The sequence below is a fragment of the Cervus elaphus genome, chromosome 19 (assembly GCF_910594005.1).
Source record: "Cervus elaphus chromosome 19, mCerEla1.1, whole genome shotgun sequence".
In the NCBI taxonomy this organism is placed as follows: Eukaryota; Metazoa; Chordata; class Mammalia; order Artiodactyla; family Cervidae; genus Cervus; species Cervus elaphus.
The window spans coordinates 76,671,571-76,679,048 of NC_057833.1; the positions used below are offsets into that span (position 1 = coordinate 76,671,571).

Genomic DNA, 7,478 nt, shown 5'->3' on the forward strand with positions numbered 1-7,478 from the left:
TGAACTTGCCAGTCAATGTTTACTATTTGATAGAACAGTTATTTTGTGGCTTACGGGTTTTAGTGCACTTTGCTTCCAAATCAAATAGAAGCTGTTTTCAATTCTTCACACAATCCTTTTCTCCTTTACCAAGACAGACCTCTTAAAGATAGAGTGGGTGACTGACCTGAAATGAATGGGATCACAAGTAAGATATATGGTGATGATTCTGGAGTCATTATCTGGACAATAAAATGCTAATGCACATTACTTTCAAGATATATTTAAGGATGTAATTACTTAGCAATGGTGAGTTATAAGATAATTGTTGTGATCAGTTTAGATAGGTACAGGGTAAAAATCTTTGATGTTAATATTACATCATTCAGGAGCTTAAAATATCTTCTGAAATCATTTAAAATAAAACTAAATAACCTTAATTACATGTCCACATATTAATACTTTGAACTAAATATTTCCAGATGTGAAAATCATTAATAATGAATACATCTCTTCAAATAATAATTTTATTTTTCATGTTAAAATATATAATTAATTAATTTGGCTGCACCGGGTCTTCATTGTGACATGTGGGATCTTTAGTTGCTGCATGTGGGATCTAGTTCCCTTGAAGAAGGAAACATAACAGGCTCCATCTTGAAAGCAGGACTCCATCTTGGGCTGGACTGTGGACTTTGAGCTCTATCCTCGGTATCTATGGAAACAACATACCAAATGGAAAACCAGGCCCCCAGAAGGAAGAGCCCCAGGGCTCGTACCTAGCCGCTCAGGAGCCTAAAAGAATACCCTAATTATCCGTGTAATCAAATAGAATCATAGATTCTATTATGCTTATTGGGGTATGGCTACAGGCCTATTGATAATTGTCCACTGTTAACGACTTAGGTTTAAGGCATATGAATCACCTGTTAACTTTGATTGTATCTTTTTTTTCCTTTGTTTAGACTAGTTTCAGGGAATTTGCAGAGAGGGCAATGGCAACCCACTCCAGTACTCTTTCCCGGAAAATCCCATGGACAGAGGAGCCTGATAGGCTGCAGTCAATGGGATTGCTAGGAGTCAGACACGGCTGAGCATCTTCACGTTCACGTTTCATTTTCATGCATTGGAGAAGGAAATGGAAGCCCACTCCAGTGTTCTTGCCTGGAGAATCCCAGGGACAGAGGAGCCTGACAGGCTGCAGTCAATCCCAGGGACAGAGGAGCTCTGGTGGGCTGCCATCTTTGGGGTCGCACAGAATCGGACACGACTGAAGTGACTTAGCAGCAGCAGCAGCAGGGAATTTGGGTTTGGGCACAGACACTTCAGGTATATAAGGTTTTCACAAAAACTGATCGGGGTCCTCTGCCTTGGGCCTGCTGCTGTAATAAACTGCACTCCACTACCTGCATTACTCTTCTGAGTAAGTTTGTTTTCTGAAACATGTGGCTACAACACCCTGACCAGGGATCAAACCCCAGATCTCATGCTATTAGGAGCACGGAGTCTAAGCCACTGGACCATCAGGGAAGACCCACAGATAGGATTTTAAACATCCCTTATGACACATCAAAATCTTCAACCTTGGATTTATAGAGCACCAATATTTTAAACATAACAAGCTTACTATCCAACTTCCTTTAAATATGAACTCTGTCTGTTGGCCATTAAAAAAAAAAAAATCTCTTCACTATGAAAACTGATGTCCAGAGTAATGACCATGAAGCTGAACAACCAGAGAAAACTGGTTCAGTTTGACTTTGAGGGCTTTGACCTGATTTCTGGATTCTTCTCCCAGGATGGTTAGTGTCTGTGAGTGTGTGTGTGTCTGTGTGTGTGTGTGTGTGTGTGTCTGTGTGTTTCTTTCACTGAGAACTTAAGCACCTTTTCCTTCCCCAAAAAAGTTCTGCTTTTAAACCAATAAGTGCATATGCTTAAGGAGGTGTGCAAGTATAGCTGAGATCTATTAATACTTGCAGGCAGAAGTTCAAATCCCAGAAATGAAATACCACTGAAGAAATTCTAGGCACTACTGAATTGTTGGGAAAAGATTTGTTCTTGTATCTCTGAAGCCATGTTACAGAAACTGCTGTTCCAAGTTGGAAGTGTCCTTGGAATCATAGAGACCAAATTGTATTCAAATGGTTTGGACATAGGGTGTTTTGGTGCAGTTTCTTGCATTTAAAGGGCTTATAGCTCAGTCAGTAAAGCATCTTGCATTTAAAAAACAGTGATCTTCTCCTATAGGATAATATTTTTTAAAAAAAATCTGCAGTGGGGAAGTACCAAGCATCATGATAAACCTTGTTGCATCTGTTCTCTCACTTAAGCGAACTCTTGAATACATCTGGATACTTCTGCCCCCACCTCCCCCCGAACCCACTGCTCTTTTTGGATCCACTCAAGTCCTTAACCTTCAGTAACTTTATTTATTTATTTTTTGACCCTGCCATGTAGCATACAAGATCTTAGTTCCCTGACCAGGGATTGAACCCACACCCCTGCAGTGGAAGAACAGAGTCTTAACCACTGGACCATCAGGGAAGTACCTCCAATAACTCTTTTCAGAACCTTTCCTGCTGCAGTGATCCTTAACTCCATGATGCCATGGTCCGTGCTAGAGTTGGAAAAGAATTTCCAGACAGAAGGCAGAATGAGAGGAGAATACTTTTAGAGTGGAAGATAGACTCCAGCTAGTAGCTAGTTTTTACAGGCTCAAGTCAGAGAAAATTGCTACTGGAAGGGTGGCATTAGGTGATTGGTTAAGATGCTATAGGGTGACCTAATACGGGGGTCAGGGAACAGGCTGGTTTACATCTAGAGGTTCATGGCAACAGTTGCCAAGGAGTTCGGGTCAGTTCGAAGGTTTTAGTCCTGTGACCTTGATAAGGGCTCCACACCAGTGACCTTTGTAGGGCTCCACATTTGAGAGCATTAATTTTGTGGTTAATACAATAGTTCAGGGGTCTGTAAACTACAACCCAGCCACAAAATGGTTTGAACATTAAGTGGTTGGGAAAATACAGAAGAGGGATATTTGTGACCTGAGAAAATTATGTGAAAGTTAGATTGGAACACAGTTATGCCTGTTCCTTTCCATGTTATTATCTTTGGTTGCCTTTGTGTTACTTATGCAGAGCTGAGTAGTTGAGACTGTGGTCATAAGATCTAAAATAGTTACCATGTGGTCCTTTCAGACAGTTTGCCGACCTCGTCCTCTGTCATCACTTGCAGCCCACGGCTTCACCATCTCAGTTCATGCCTTGAACTGTAACTGAGCTTCTCCCATACTGAGACGCATCAACAGAGTATGGGCTTTAGTCTAGGTTGATATGAAGCCTAAGAAGGGATTCCCAAGAGAAAAGAGGGGATGATTCATTAGTGGATAACAGAGATTCGAGTAAATATTGGAAATTTTAGTTAAAGCAGTAACTAATACCAGACTGCAACTATCAGTAAAGAATCTGCCTGCAAGGTTCAATCCCTGAGTTGGGGAGACCCCCTGGAGAAGGAAATGGCAACCAACTCCAGTATTCTTGCCTGGAGATTCATGGACAGAAGAGCCTGGCAGACTATAGTCCATGGGGTCACAAGAGTCAGACACGACGTAGTGACTAAACCACCACATGATATAAACTCTTTACAAGTATTTCATTTAATCGTCACTGTGTTATAGGAAAAAATGAATTCTTGCTCCATCTTAGATCTGTTTCTTTTATTTTAACTTTTGCTTCCCATTGTTTTGTTCATTAAAAGAATGCTGTCCATACATAATGGTCTGCCTCAGGGAACCCTGCCCCTCTGCATGATTTTTTTTTTCCCCCCTCTGCATGTATGTTAAACCAAATTGCCTTTGTTCAGGACTATGTCCATCTGTGGATGTGTTAGGGGAAGCACACTGATTTAAACCGCCCACCCTGGCCAGGCACCATAGTAACCATTCACATGAGTTGTTAAATGACAAGAGATCCTGGTAAGGAATATGGAACTAATAAGCCACCACCAACCGGAAGAGTTTGGAAAACGTCGAAAGGAGACACCGCGTGTCCGTCAACTTCCCAGAATCCCTCTCGCTAGCATCCATCTTGGCTGAGTGATGCGTGCACCACCAGGAAAGACTCTGAATTAGAATGATTGGCCAAAGACCACCCGGAAACTAATCCCATCACCATAAAACCCAAGACTGTGAGCCACATGGCAGAGCAGTTCTCCTGGGTTCCCTCACCCTCCTGCTCTCCACCCGGGTACCCTATCCCAATAAAATCTCTTGCTTTATTAACACATGTGTCTCCTCAGACAATTCACTTCTGAGTGTTAGACAAGAGCCCAGTTTCGGGCCCTGGAAGGGGTCCCCCTTCCTGCAACAGATGGCTAAAGGAAGGAAGAAATTAATACATCCCCACCCCGAGGCTTGCCCATTCTAGGAGATATTTGTAAGATTAATAGCCTTTTTTACTTTATTTCCTCACACCCTCCCTTCTACAAGAGAACCTGGCATCCAGACCCAAATGAAATGGTTATTCTGAGACATTGGCACTGGCTGGTGGCTCAGACAGTAAAGAATCTGCCTGCAATACAGGAGATCCAGCTACAGTCCCTAAGTCAAAATGATCCCTTGGAGAAGGGAATGGAAACCCACTGGAATATTCTTGCCTGGAGAATTCCATGGACAGAGGATCCTGGTGGGCTACAGTCCATGGGGTCGCAAGAGTCTGACACAACTAAGCACCTAACACTTTCACTTTCTCTCGAGACATTAGCCAGCCATCTTCCGGGTCAGCCAGCTTTCCATATTCCTTGCCTCAACACCTTGCCTCTCAGCTTGTAGCATGGAGAGCAGAGTGAGCTTGGGCTCAGTAACAACTTCAGTCCAATTGATGGGACATATTTTAATACCAATTTTACAGCTAAGAAAACTCAGATACATATTGGTTAAGGGATTTCTAAGGGTCAGCTAGTCAGTTAAGGAAACAGCCTTTGAAAGAAATCCATCAGACTCTATAGACCATGGTCTTAGCCATGTCTCAGTGAAAAGGAAAAAGAGGAATGAGTTTTCTCTTTCCCTTTCCTGAGAACAAAGATAAAGAGAACAGGGAGCAGTCCTGAACATTCCTGGATTTTTTCCTTTAACTGCTCTTAACTAGGAATGTTTATAACTAGGTTTGCTTTCCTGCCCCCCTAACTCTGTGGGAGCTACACTTCACACTTATTTTCTTTTGATGCTATGCTAAATACATCCTGTATCTGGTATTTACTCTTACAACACCCTTCCCCTTGTAGTTACATATCACAAAGAAGGCTGCAGAGCCACTGAACTGCCAGACTCAATCACTGGGTTACTGACTCCGGTTTATGACTGTCTTTGAAACAATGCAAGAAGAAGAAATCAAAATCTTATCACCTTTTTCCCTCATCGCTGATTCCTGACTGTAAGCCCTTGCCTTATATAAGCCCCTAGACTGCTCATGGAGGGAGGAGTCTTGAGGCATGAGCCTACCACGTTCCCCTCTCTGACGGCTGAGAATGAAAGCCACCTTTTTATTTCTTCCAAACTCTTGTTTCCGTATTTTTCATTCAGCTTTGGTGGGCAGAGAGGGCCAAGATTTTGGCTGGCAACAGTCACTTTGTTCTGCTGTCTCAAGAACTTTGATGGAGAGCTGAAGTCCAGATTTAAAGCCTAGATGACCCAGTGATTAGCTGAGTGACCTCTAGTAAGTCTTCAGCTTCTCTGGGGGAAGGATAAGTGTTTCCACACAGACCTGTTATGAGGTTAAAGAGACAAAGAAGACAAATGTATGGTTACCAAATGGGAAGGGGGAGGGATAAATTAGGAGGCTGGGATTAACAGATACATACCACTGCTACTGAGTTCAAGCTCACTCTGCTCACTGCAGGATAGACCAATGAATCCGAGAGAGGAGGTATTGAGGGAAGGAATATGGCTTTATTCAGAGAGCTTGCTGACCAAGCTGATGGCAGACTAATGTCTCAAAATAACCATCTTATTGGTGACTGGATGCCAGGTTCATTTATAGAACGGGGTTGGGAGAATGTAAGGAAAAAATGTTAAAATGTCAGGAATCTTTCAAATATCTTCTAAAATGGCAAGCCTCAGGCAGAAGATGTGTTAATTTCTTCCATCCTACCATCCCCAGGTGGCAGGGACCTGAACAAAGGCAGCTTTAGCTTTAGGTTAACTGGCAGAGGGGCAGGATTCTCCGAGGCAGGCCATTCATATGATTACAATAACAAAAAGCAGTGAAAAGCCAGTCAAAGAAACAGTTAAAACACGGACTCAGTTGCTTTTCCCTGCAACTCCACTATATATAAGATAAACAACAGGATTTACTGAATAGTGCAGGGAGCAATACTCAGTTATCTTGTAATAACTTACAATGGAAAAGAATCTGAAAAAGAATATATACAAATGTATAACTGAATCATTTAGCTTCACAGCTGAAACTAACAAAACATTGTAAATCAACAACGCTCCAATAAAAAGATTTTTTAAAAAGGTGTTACATAACAAGTGCTTTACATATTAAATACGATCTTAAATGGAAGAAATGGTATAGATCTATTAAAAAAAAAAAAAACACATGAAAAAGTCTAAGTTCAGAATGCTTATTTTTACCAACAATGAAACAAAACACTCTACTGTTACTGCATCCGTCCATACACAACACTCTGACTGGATTAAGAAAAAGGTTAAATTTGGTAACATTGCCTGACACGCAGTTCTGTTCTTTTGTCCTTTGATGATATTGGTATTGTAGATGCAACATGTGGGAAGGTCAAGCATGAGAGAAGGGTGCCCAGGAGGGCTCTGACCACTGTTTCTACCTAAGCTTGCAAAGAGGCTGATTTCTGCTCATGGGGGATGGGGGGGGGGTGCTCCAGCTGCTATGAGACATGCCATCTTTTTTCAATGGTGGGGAAGTATTTGAGGGGACAGAAGAATATGATCTTGTACCTATAAAGCTGTGTTACAGAACTTGCTGACCCATTCTGAAAATGTCCTTGAAATTATAAAGACTGAATTGGATTCAAATGGTTTAGATGTCAGGTGTTTTAGCATAGTCTCTTGTATTTAGAAAACAGCAATTTCCTCATACAGGAAGAAAATGCTTTATTGACGGATGTTTATGGAAATGCTTCTCAGGCCAAGCTGAGATTTGCAGCCCAAAAGAGCAAGGGAGAGCTGGGAGAGAAGTCAACCAAATATCTAAAATCTGAGAGGAAAAACAGGTGAAATGGGCCACTCAAGAGGTGACTTTAAGACTGTCCCCGAGGTTACCAAGGTCCTCTTATGGACAATAATGCCTGTTCCAGAATTTCACTGAATATGTGGGTGCAAATTGTTACAATGACTGGGGGAAGAATGAAAGACTTAAAACATTTATTTTTTTCTATAAGAAAAGGTTTGTTAAGGACTGAACTGATCACACACAAAAAGTCATGTAATTTGCCTTGAGCTGCTAAAGAAATATATTGTCATC

At 41.7% G+C, this 7,478-nt stretch overlaps 1 long non-coding RNA gene across 1 annotated transcript; it reads left to right on the forward strand.

Annotated features, from left to right (window-relative positions):
- Positions 1-600: 600 nt before the first annotated feature.
- LOC122675405 lies at positions 601-7,170 on the forward strand. Its single transcript, XR_006335250.1, has 3 exons — positions 601-754; positions 4,984-4,989; positions 7,161-7,170. It is a non-coding gene; the product is annotated as an uncharacterized LOC122675405 (long non-coding RNA).
- Positions 7,171-7,478: the final 308 nt, after the last annotated feature.